The following is a 12,192-nucleotide window of genomic DNA, read 5'->3' as shown; positions in this document are numbered from 1 at the left end:
TTGTAAAACTGAACATTACTTTCCTCCACACTGATAACAATATAATTGTTGTGTTTGTAAAACTGAACATTACTTTCTTCCACTGATTACAGTATAAATGTAGTGTTTGTAAAACTGAACATTACTTTCCTTCACACTGATAACAATATAATTGTAGTGTTTGTAAAACTGAACATTACTTTCCTCCACACTGATAACAATATAATTGTAGTGTTTGTAAAACTGAACATTACTTTCCTCCACACTGATAACAATATAATTGTTGTGTTTGTAAAACTGAACATTACTTTCCTCCACTGATTACAGTATAAATGTAGTGTTTGTAAAACTGAACATTACTTTACTTCACACTGATAACAATATGATTGTAGTGTTTGTAAAACTGAACATTACTTTCCTCCACACTGATAACGATATAATTGTAGTGTTTGTAAAACTGAACATTACTTTCCTTCATACTGATAACAATATGACTGTAGTGTTTGTAAAATTGAACATTACTTTCCATCACACTGATAAAAATATAAATGTAGTGTTTGTGAAACTGAACAATACTTTCCTTCATACTGATAACAATATGACTGTAGTAGTTGTAAAATTGAACATTACTTTCCATCACACTGATAACAATATAAATGTAGTGTTGGTGAAACTGAACATTACTTTCCTTAATACTGATAACAATATAATTGGTGTGTTTGTAAAACTGAACATTACTTTCCATCACACTAATAACAATACAATTGTAGTGTTTGTAAAACTGAACATTACTTTCCTCCACACTGATAACAATATAATTGTAGTGTTTGTAAAACTGAACATTACTTTCCTTCACACTGATAACAATATAAATGTAGTGTTTATGAAACTGAACAATACTTTCCTTCATACTGATAACAATATGACTATAGTGTTTGTAAAACTGAACATTACTTTCCATCACACTAATAACAATATGATTGTAGTGTTTGTAAAACTGAACATTACTTTCCTCCACACTGATAACCATATGATTGTAGTGTTTGTAAAACTGAACATTACTTTCCATCACACTAATAACAATATAATTGTAGTGTTTGTAAAACTGAACATTACTTTCCTCCACACTGATAACAATTATAATTGTAGTGTTTGTAAAACTGAATATTACTTTCCATCACACTAATAACAATATAAATGTAGTGTTTGTAAAACTGAACATTACTTTCCTCCACACTGATAACAATTATAATTGTAGTGTTTGTAAAACTGAACATTACTTTCCTCCACACTGATAACACTATAAATGTAGTGTTTGTGAAACTGAACATTACTTTCCTTCACACTAATAACAATATAATTGTAGTGTTTGTAAAACTGAACATTACTTTCCTCCACACTGATAACCATATTATTGTAGTGTTTGTAAAACTGAACATTACTTACCATCACACTAATAACAATATAATTGTAGTGTTTGTAAAACCGAACATTACTTTCCTCCACACTGATAACAATTATAATTGTAGTGTTTGTAAAACTGAACATAACTTTCCTTCACACTGATAACAATATAATTGTTGTGTTTGTAAAACTGAACATTACTTTCTTCCACTGATTACAGTATAAATGTAGTGTTTGTAAAACTGAACATTACTTTCCTTCACACTGATAACAATATAATTGTAGTGTTTGTAAAACTGAACATTACTTTCCTCCACACTGATAACAATATAATTGTAGTGTTTGTAAAACTGAACATTACTTTCCTCCACACTGATAACAATATAATTGTTGTGTTTGTAAAACTGAACATTACTTTCCTCCACTGATTACAGTATAAATGTAGTGTTTGTAAAACTGAACATTACTTTACTTCACACTGATAACAATATGATTGTAGTGTTTGTAAAACTGAACATTACTTTCCTCCACACTGATAACGATATAATTGTAGTGTTTGTAAAACTGAACATTACTTTCCTTCATACTGATAACAATATGACTGTAGTGTTTGTAAAATTGAACATTACTTTCCATCACACTGATAAAAATATAAATGTAGTGTTTGTGAAACTGAACAATACTTTCCTTCATACTGATAACAATATGACTGTAGTAGTTGTAAAATTGAACATTACTTTCCATCACACTGATAACAATATAAATGTAGTGTTGGTGAAACTGAACATTACTTTCCTTAATACTGATAACAATATAATTGGTGTGTTTGTAAAACTGAACATTACTTTCCATCACACTAATAACAATACAATTGTAGTGTTTGTAAAACTGAACATTACTTTCCTCCACACTGATAACAATATAATTGTAGTGTTTGTAAAACTGAACATTACTTTCCTTCACACTGATAACAATATAAATGTAGTGTTTATGAAACTGAACAATACTTTCCTTCATACTGATAACAATATGACTATAGTGTTTGTAAAACTGAACATTACTTTCCATCACACTAATAACAATATGATTGTAGTGTTTGTAAAACTGAACATTACTTTCCTCCACACTGATAACCATATGATTGTAGTGTTTGTAAAACTGAACATTACTTTCCATCACACTAATAACAATATAATTGTAGTGTTTGTAAAACTGAACATTACTTTCCTCCACACTGATAACAATTATAATTGTAGTGTTTGTAAAACTGAATATTACTTTCCATCACACTAATAACAATATAAATGTAGTGTTTGTAAAACTGAACATTACTTTCCTCCACACTGATAACAATTATAATTGTAGTGTTTGTAAAACTGAACATTACTTTCCTCCACACTGATAACACTATAAATGTAGTGTTTGTGAAACTGAACATTACTTTCCTTCACACTAATAACAATATAATTGTAGTGTTTGTAAAACTGAACATTACTTTCCTCCACACTGATAACCATATTATTGTAGTGTTTGTAAAACTGAACATTACTTACCATCACACTAATAACAATATAATTGTAGTGTTTGTAAAACCGAACATTACTTTCCTCCACACTGATAACAATTATAATTGTAGTGTTTGTAAAACTGAACATAACTTTCCTTCACACTGATAACAATATAATTGTAGTGTTTGTAAAACTAAACATTACTTTCCATCACATTAATAACAATATAATTGTAGTGTTTGTAAAACTGAACATTACTTTCCTCCACACTGATAACAATTATAATTGTAGTGTTTGAAAAACTGAACATTACTTTCCTCCACACTGATAACACTATAAATGTAGTGTTTGTGAAACTGAAAATTACTTTCCTCCACACTGATAACAATATAATTGTAGTGTTTGTGAAACTGAACATTACTTTCCTTCACACTAATAACAATATAATTGTAGTGTTTGTGAAACTAAACATTACTTTCCTTCACACTAATAACAATATAATTATAGTGTTTGTGAAACTGAACATTACTTTCCTTCACACTAATAACAATATAATTGTAGTGTTTGTGAAACTGAACATTACTTTCCTTCACACTAATAACAATATAATTGTAGTGTTTGTGAAACTGAACATTACTTTCCTTCACACTAATAACAATATAATTGTAGTGTTTGTAAAACTGAACATTACTTTCCTCCACACTGATAACAATATAATTGTTGTGTTTGTAAAACTGAACATTACTTTCCTCCACACTGATAACACTATAAATGTAGTGTTTGTGAAACTGAACATTACTTTCCTTCACACTGATAACAATATAATTGTAGTGTTTGTAAAACTGAACATTACTTTCCTCCACACTGATAACACTATAAATGTAGTGTTTGTACAACTGAACATTACTTTCCTTCATACTGATAACAATATGATTGTAGTGTTTGTAAAACTGAACATTACTTTCCTCCACACTGATAACACTATAAATGTAGTGTTTGTAAAACTGAACATTACTTTCCTCCACACTGATAACAATATAATTGTAGTGTTTGTAAAACTGAACATTACTTTCCTCCACACTGATAACACTATAAATGTAGTGTTTGTAAAACTGAACATTACTTTCCATCACACTAATAACAATATAATTGTAGTGTTTGTAAAACTGAACATTACTTTCCTCCACACTGATAACAGTATAAACGTAGTGTTTGTGAAACTGAACATTACTTTCCTCCACACTGATAACACTATAAATGTAGTGTTTGTAAAACTGAACATTACTTTCCATCACACTAATAACAATATAATTGTAGTGTTTGTAAAACTGAATATTACTTTCCTTCACACTAATAACAATATAAATGTAGTGTTTGTAAAACTGGACATTACTTTCCATCACACTAATAACAATATAATTGTAGTGTTTGTAAAACTGAACATTACTTTCCTTCACACTGATAACAACATAAATGTAGTGTTTCTAAAACTGAACATTACTCTCCATCACACTAATAACAATATAATTGTAGTGTTTGTAAAACTGAACATTACTTTCCTCCACTGATTACAGTGTAAATGTAGTGTTTCTAAAACTGAACATTACTTTCCTTCACACTGATAACAATATAATTGTAGTGTTTGTAAAACTGAACATTACTTTCCTCCACACTGATAACAATATAATTGTAGTGTTTGTAAAACTGAACATTACTTTCCTCCACACTGATAACAGTATAAATGTAGTGTTTGTGAAACTGAACATTACTTTCCTCCATACTGATAACAATATAATTGTAGTGTTTGTAAAACTGAACATTACTTTCCTCCACACTGATAACAGTATAAACGTAGTGTTTGTGAAACTGAACATTACTTTCCTCCACACTGATAACACTATAAATGTAGTGTTTGTAAAACTGAACATTACTTTCCATCACACTAATAACAATATAATTGTAGTGTTTGTAAAACTGAATATTACTTTCCTTCACACTAATAACAATATAAATGTAGTGTTTGTAAAACCGAACATTACTTTCCTCCACACTGATAACAATTATAATTGTAGTGTTTGTAAAACTGAACATAACTTTCCTTCACACTGATAACAATATAATTGTAGTGTTTGTAAAACTAAACATTACTTTCCATCACATTAATAACAATATAATTGTAGTGTTTGTAAAACTGAACATTACTTTCCTCCACACTGATAACAATTATAATTGTAGTGTTTGAAAAACTGAACATTACTTTCCTCCACACTGATAACACTATAAATGTAGTGTTTGTGAAACTGAAAATTACTTTCCTCCACACTGATAACAATATAATTGTAGTGTTTGTGAAACTGAACATTACTTTCCTTCACACTAATAACAATATAATTGTAGTGTTTGTGAAACTAAACATTACTTTCCTTCACACTAATAACAATATAATTATAGTGTTTGTGAAACTGAACATTACTTTCCTTCACACTAATAACAATATAATTGTAGTGTTTGTGAAACTGAACATTACTTTCCTTCACACTAATAACAATATAATTGTAGTGTTTGTGAAACTGAACATTACTTTCCTTCACACTAATAACAATATAATTGTAGTGTTTGTAAAACTGAACATTACTTTCCTCCACACTGATAACAATATAATTGTTGTGTTTGTAAAACTGAACATTACTTTCCTCCACACTGATAACACTATAAATGTAGTGTTTGTGAAACTGAACATTACTTTCCTTCACACTGATAACAATATAATTGTAGTGTTTGTAAAACTGAACATTACTTTCCTCCACACTGATAACACTATAAATGTAGTGTTTGTACAACTGAACATTACTTTCCTTCATACTGATAACAATATGATTGTAGTGTTTGTAAAACTGAACATTACTTTCCTCCACACTGATAACACTATAAATGTAGTGTTTGTAAAACTGAACATTACTTTCCTCCACACTGATAACAATATAATTGTAGTGTTTGTAAAACTGAACATTACTTTCCTCCACACTGATAACACTATAAATGTAGTGTTTGTAAAACTGAACATTACTTTCCATCACACTAATAACAATATAATTGTAGTGTTTGTAAAACTGAACATTACTTTCCTCCACACTGATAACAGTATAAACGTAGTGTTTGTGAAACTGAACATTACTTTCCTCCACACTGATAACACTATAAATGTAGTGTTTGTAAAACTGAACATTACTTTCCATCACACTAATAACAATATAATTGTAGTGTTTGTAAAACTGAATATTACTTTCCTTCACACTAATAACAATATAAATGTAGTGTTTGTAAAACTGGACATTACTTTCCATCACACTAATAACAATATAATTGTAGTGTTTGTAAAACTGAACATTACTTTCCTTCACACTGATAACAACATAAATGTAGTGTTTCTAAAACTGAACATTACTCTCCATCACACTAATAACAATATAATTGTAGTGTTTGTAAAACTGAACATTACTTTCCTCCACTGATTACAGTGTAAATGTAGTGTTTCTAAAACTGAACATTACTTTCCTTCACACTGATAACAATATAATTGTAGTGTTTGTAAAACTGAACATTACTTTCCTCCACACTGATAACAATATAATTGTAGTGTTTGTAAAACTGAACATTACTTTCCTCCACACTGATAACAGTATAAATGTAGTGTTTGTGAAACTGAACATTACTTTCCTCCATACTGATAACAATATAATTGTAGTGTTTGTAAAACTGAACATTACTTTCCTCCACACTGATAACAGTATAAACGTAGTGTTTGTGAAACTGAACATTACTTTCCTCCACACTGATAACACTATAAATGTAGTGTTTGTAAAACTGAACATTACTTTCCATCACACTAATAACAATATAATTGTAGTGTTTGTAAAACTGAATATTACTTTCCTTCACACTAATAACAATATAAATGTAGTGTTTGTAAAACTGGACATTACTTTCCATCACACTAATAACAATATAATTGTAGTGTTTGTAAAACTGAATATTACTTTCCTTCACACTGATAACAACATAAATGTAGTGTTTCTAAAACTGAACATTACTCTCCATCACACTAATAACAATATAATTGTAGTGTTTGTAAAACTGAATATTACTTTCCTTCACACTAATAACAATATAATTGTAGTGTTTGTAAAACTGAACATTACTTTCCTTCACACTAATAACAATATAATTGTAGTGTTTGTAAAACTGAATATTACTTTCCTTCACACTAATAACAATATAAATGTAGTGTTTGTAAAACTGAACATTACTTTCCATCACACTAATAACAATATAATTGTAGTGTTTGTAAAACTGTACATTACTTTCCATCACACTGATAACAATATAAATGTAGTGTTTGTGAAACTGAACATTACTTTCCTTCACACTGATAACAATATAATTGTAGTATTTGTAAAACTGAACATTACTTTCCTCCACACTGATAACACTATAAATGTAGTGTTTGTGAAACTGAACATTACTTTCCTCCACACTGATAACAATATAATTGTAGTGTTTGTAAAACTGAACATTACTTTCCATCACACTAATAACAATATAATTGTAGTGTTTGTAAAACTGAACATTACTTTCCATCACACTAATAACAATATAATTGTATTGTTTGTAAAACTGAACATTACTTTCCTTCACACTGATAACAATATAATTGTAGTGTTTGTGAAAACTGAACATTACTTTCCATCACACTAATAACAATATAATTGTAGTGTTTGTAAAACTGAATATTACTTTCCTTCACACTAATAACAATATAAATGTAGTGTTTGTAAAACTGAACATTACTTTCCTCCACACTGATAACAATATAATTGTAGTGTTTGTAAAACTGAACATTACTTTCCATCACACTGATAACAATATAAATGTAGTGTTTGTGAAACTGAACATTACTTTCCATCACACTAATAACAATATAAATGTAGTGTTTGTGAAACTGAACATTACTTTCCTTCACACTAATAACAATATAATTGTAGTGTTTGTAAAACTGAACATTACTTTCCATCACACTAATAACAATATAATTGTAGTGTTTGTAAAACTGAACATTACTTTCCATCACACTAATAACAATATAAATGTAGTGTTTGTGAAACTGAACATTACTTTCCTTCACACTAATAACAATATAATTGTAGTGTTTGTAAAACTGAACATTACTTTCCATCACACTAATAACAATATAATTGTATTGTTTGTAAAACTGAACATTACTTTCCTTCACACTGATAACAATATAATTGTAGTGTTTGTAAAACTGTACATTACTTTCCATCACACTGATAACAATATAAATGTAGTGTTTGTAAAACTGAACATTACTTTCCTTCACACTAATAACAATATAATTGTAGTGTTTGTAAAACTGAACATTACTTTCCATCACACTAATAACAATATAATTGTATTGTTTGTGAAACTGTACATTACTTTCCATCACACTAATAACAATATAAATGTAGTGTTTGTGAAACTGAACATTACTTTCCTTCACACTAATAACAATATAATTGTAGTGTTTGTAAAACTGAACATTACTTTCCATCACACTAATAACAATATAATTGTAGTGTTTGTAAAACTGTACATTACTTTCCATCACACTAATAACAATATAAATGTAGTGTTTGTGAAACTGAACATTACTTTCCTTCACACTAATAACAATATAATTGTAGTGTTTGTAAAACTGAACATTACTTTCCATCACACTAATAACAATATAATTGTAGTGTTTGTAAAACTGTACATTACTTTCCATCACACTAATAACAATATAAATGTAGTGTTTGTGAAACTGAACATTACTTTCCTTCACACTAATAACAATATAATTGTAGTGTTTGTAAAACTGAACATTACTTTCCATCACACTAATAACAATATAATTGTATTGTTTGTAAAACTGAACATTACTTTCCTTCACACTGATAACAATATAATTGTAGTGTTTGTAAAACTGTACATTACTTTCCATCACACTGATAACAATATAAATGTAGTGTTTGTGAAACTGAACATTACTTTCCTTCACACTAATAACAATATAATTGTAGTGTTTGTAAAACTGAACATTACTTTCCATCACACTAATAACAATATAATTGTATTGTTTGTAAAACTGAACATTACTTTCCTTCACACTGATAACAATATAATTGTAGTGTTTGTGAAAACTGAACATTACTCTCCATCACACTAATAACAATATAATTGTAGTGTTTGTAAAACTGAATATTACTTTCCTTCTCACTAATAACAATATAAATGTAGTGTTTGTAAAACTGAACATTACTTTCCATTACACTAATAAAAATATAATTGTAGTGTTTGTAAAACTGAATATTACTTTCCTCCACACTGATAACAATATAATTGTAGTGTTTGTAAAACTGGACATTACTTTCCTCCACACTGATAACAATATAATTGTTGTGTTTGTAAAACTGAACATTACTTTCCTCCACACTGATAATAATATAATTGTAGTGTTTGTAAAACTGAACATTATTTTCCATTACCCGAATAACAATATAAATGTAGTGTTTGTAAAACTGAATATTACTTTCCTTCACACTAATAACAATATAAATGTAGTGTTTGTAAAACTGAACATTACTTTCCATTACACTAATAAAAATATAATTGTAGTGTTTGTAAAACTGAATATTACTTTCCTCCACACTGATAACAATATAATTGTAGTGTTTGTAAAACTGGACATTACTTTCCTCCACACTGATAACAATATAATTGTTGTGTTTGTAAAACTGAACATTACTTTCCTCCACACTGATAACAATATAATTGTTGTGTTTGTAAAACTGAACATTATTTTCCATTACACTAATAACAATATGATTGTAGTGTTTGTAAAACAGAATATTACTTTCCTCCACACTGATAACAATATGATTGTAGTGTTTGTAAAACTGAACATTACTTTCCTCCACACTGATAACAATATGATTGTAGTGTTTGTAAAACTGAACATTACTTTCCTCCACACTGATAACAATATAATTGTAGTGTTTGTAAAACTGAACATTACTTTCCTCCACACTGATAACAATATAATTGTAGTGTTTGTACAGCTGAACATTACTTTCCTCCACACTGATAATAATATAAATAATGAAACAAATACGATCATAACGAAACAAATTAATATACGTTTATAATTGCTATTTTAGAAGCAAAAATCGTGATGCAGTGTCAGTTGATTGGACAGCTACACGTAACCCATCACGTGACACACAGACGCAGCGAACAGACGCCTACATTTTATCAAGTACAGTAATATATTGGCTTAGTTTTGATTCGATTCTGGGTTCTGCGCACGATTCGTCTCTTTACCACAATTAAGTTGGTCGTTAAACTTCAAATGGAATGGACGCCAATTGAAATTACAAATATCAAATTGAGTCACTTTAGAAAGCAGATCGCGTGCATACAATGTATAACTTACTCGTCTGCAACTAATCTGCGTTGGCCGACATATGTTCGCTTGTCAACCGCTCTCTCGCTGGGAGTAGCAGGCCGTCCTCACGGGTCTCTTAACTTACACGATGGCTTCTCGGTCGACTTTATTATCCCCCTTCCCGTCTTATCCCAATTTCCTCCGAGCTCATTGTTATTTCCTTACCGACCGCCTTTTCTAATCGGGCATTTTCTCCAACTAATTAGACTTAGACGTCACGAGAAAACATATGAATGTCGGAGTCCGTAGTTCAAGGCGTATTCGACAAAATAGCCGAAGCCGATGGATGTGCATTCCTGCCTCGGTCGTCGCACGGGTACACCCGCAACTAGTTTAGTACACCTAAACCTACATTTATCATGAATATAATAATCACTTGTCATTGTAGTAACAATTGCCGCCAAATCGCCATTCAATGTGGTGTTTGCTGTTAATACTGTCGACCAATATATTCGTATAATGTTATTTTCTGTAAATGTATTACATTTCCATGGGTGATTGACATGCTTAACAATACGTGTAGTTTACACGAGTGATGTGTTTCGATGTGCATAAAACATTCGCGCCATGCGCAGTACCGGTGGCGCGTGGATCATCGCCTAAATAATAGTACAAAATAATAGTTTTCTCTCTTCTGTATCATTATTTGAAAACAGCATGCAGTCGTTATTGTGTTTGCTTTCTATCAGTTTACGAATAAGTTACATTGGCCTAAATGCAAGCCACTGGGTGGAGCTATGCAATGAATTTAAGATATTTTTCTAACAACAGACTGAAGCCATTGAAGAGTATTGTGGATAGTAGACAACCTCAAATATGTTAATCATCTTGTTAGCAGACGAACTTGAATACAGACCAAGCTGTATAATTCGCAATGCCGCAACGACCAACAGATATATTAATCTCTTAAAATATCCAAATATCATGTTCCTATTCTTCCGTCCTTTGTACCTACATTGCACCTGTTGACAGAAATTTGCATATAAATGTTTTATAATTTGCGGAACAAATCAAGCGCAATTTGTAGAGGCGTTCAACAATGATAAAACACATTTCATTTTGAACGCAGAAAAATTAAAACTACACGTATGCTAAGTTTCGCTAATTGAAATCTAACATGTGCAAATATTGTTATTTTCTGTTCTTTGGTATTTATGTTTTCAAGAGTACGGAGAAAATAGTTAACCAAATTATGTTTACACCGTGGAAATGTCTCGTACGCGTAAACATGTATGTCGCTAGCTGCCCTGGAATAGATATTAATGACGGAGGTTAATCAATGTCAATTCCACATCGCGGTGTGAAACTATGCTAATTACCACAGACTAGCGGCGCGGCACGCTGCATTATACACTATATTCTCCCAACAAGCGCCTATACGTGAAACTTGATATTATAACATGAACAAAAAACGTTATTTTTTTTTTATCAAAAAGCGAGCGTACTGTATTATTCAAAAACTATGTGGGAAGACGAAAATGTTGACAATTAATATATTCGCAATGGTGGGTACATTTCAATAAGTTTGTAGCCATCGGCAAAACATTAATATTAAGCGAGTTTACACAGTGACAATTGCAGAAAGCATCCTCGCAGCATGTGTGTTATGCGCGTATTTTCCCAACGAGAAACGAACACAACACGCACTCTCTAAATGCTACATACAGACGCAATGGACAATACCTTTTCTGTTTGTGTTCGTTTTCCCGCGTTCTATTACTCTGGCACCACCGCGTCGGCTCTCTGCTGTCGAAT

General features: G+C 30.2%; 1 long non-coding RNA gene across 1 annotated transcript in view; it reads right to left on the bottom strand.

The window, feature by feature from the left end:
* Positions 1-12,192, bottom strand: part of LOC144351950 (uncharacterized) — a 31,552-nt gene extending 19,360 nt beyond the window's left edge. Inside the window, exon 1 of the long non-coding RNA XR_013420501.1 lies at positions 12,121-12,192. This is a non-coding gene — a long non-coding RNA (uncharacterized LOC144351950). The remainder of the gene's footprint in view (positions 1-12,120) is intronic.

Source organism: Saccoglossus kowalevskii, chromosome 7 (genome assembly GCF_978046115.1).
Source record: "Saccoglossus kowalevskii chromosome 7, keSacKowa6.1, whole genome shotgun sequence".
Classification (NCBI taxonomy): Eukaryota; Metazoa; Hemichordata; class Enteropneusta; family Harrimaniidae; genus Saccoglossus; species Saccoglossus kowalevskii.
The sequence above is the reverse complement of the archived record's forward strand: the minus strand, read 5'-3'. Positions and strand labels throughout refer to the sequence as shown.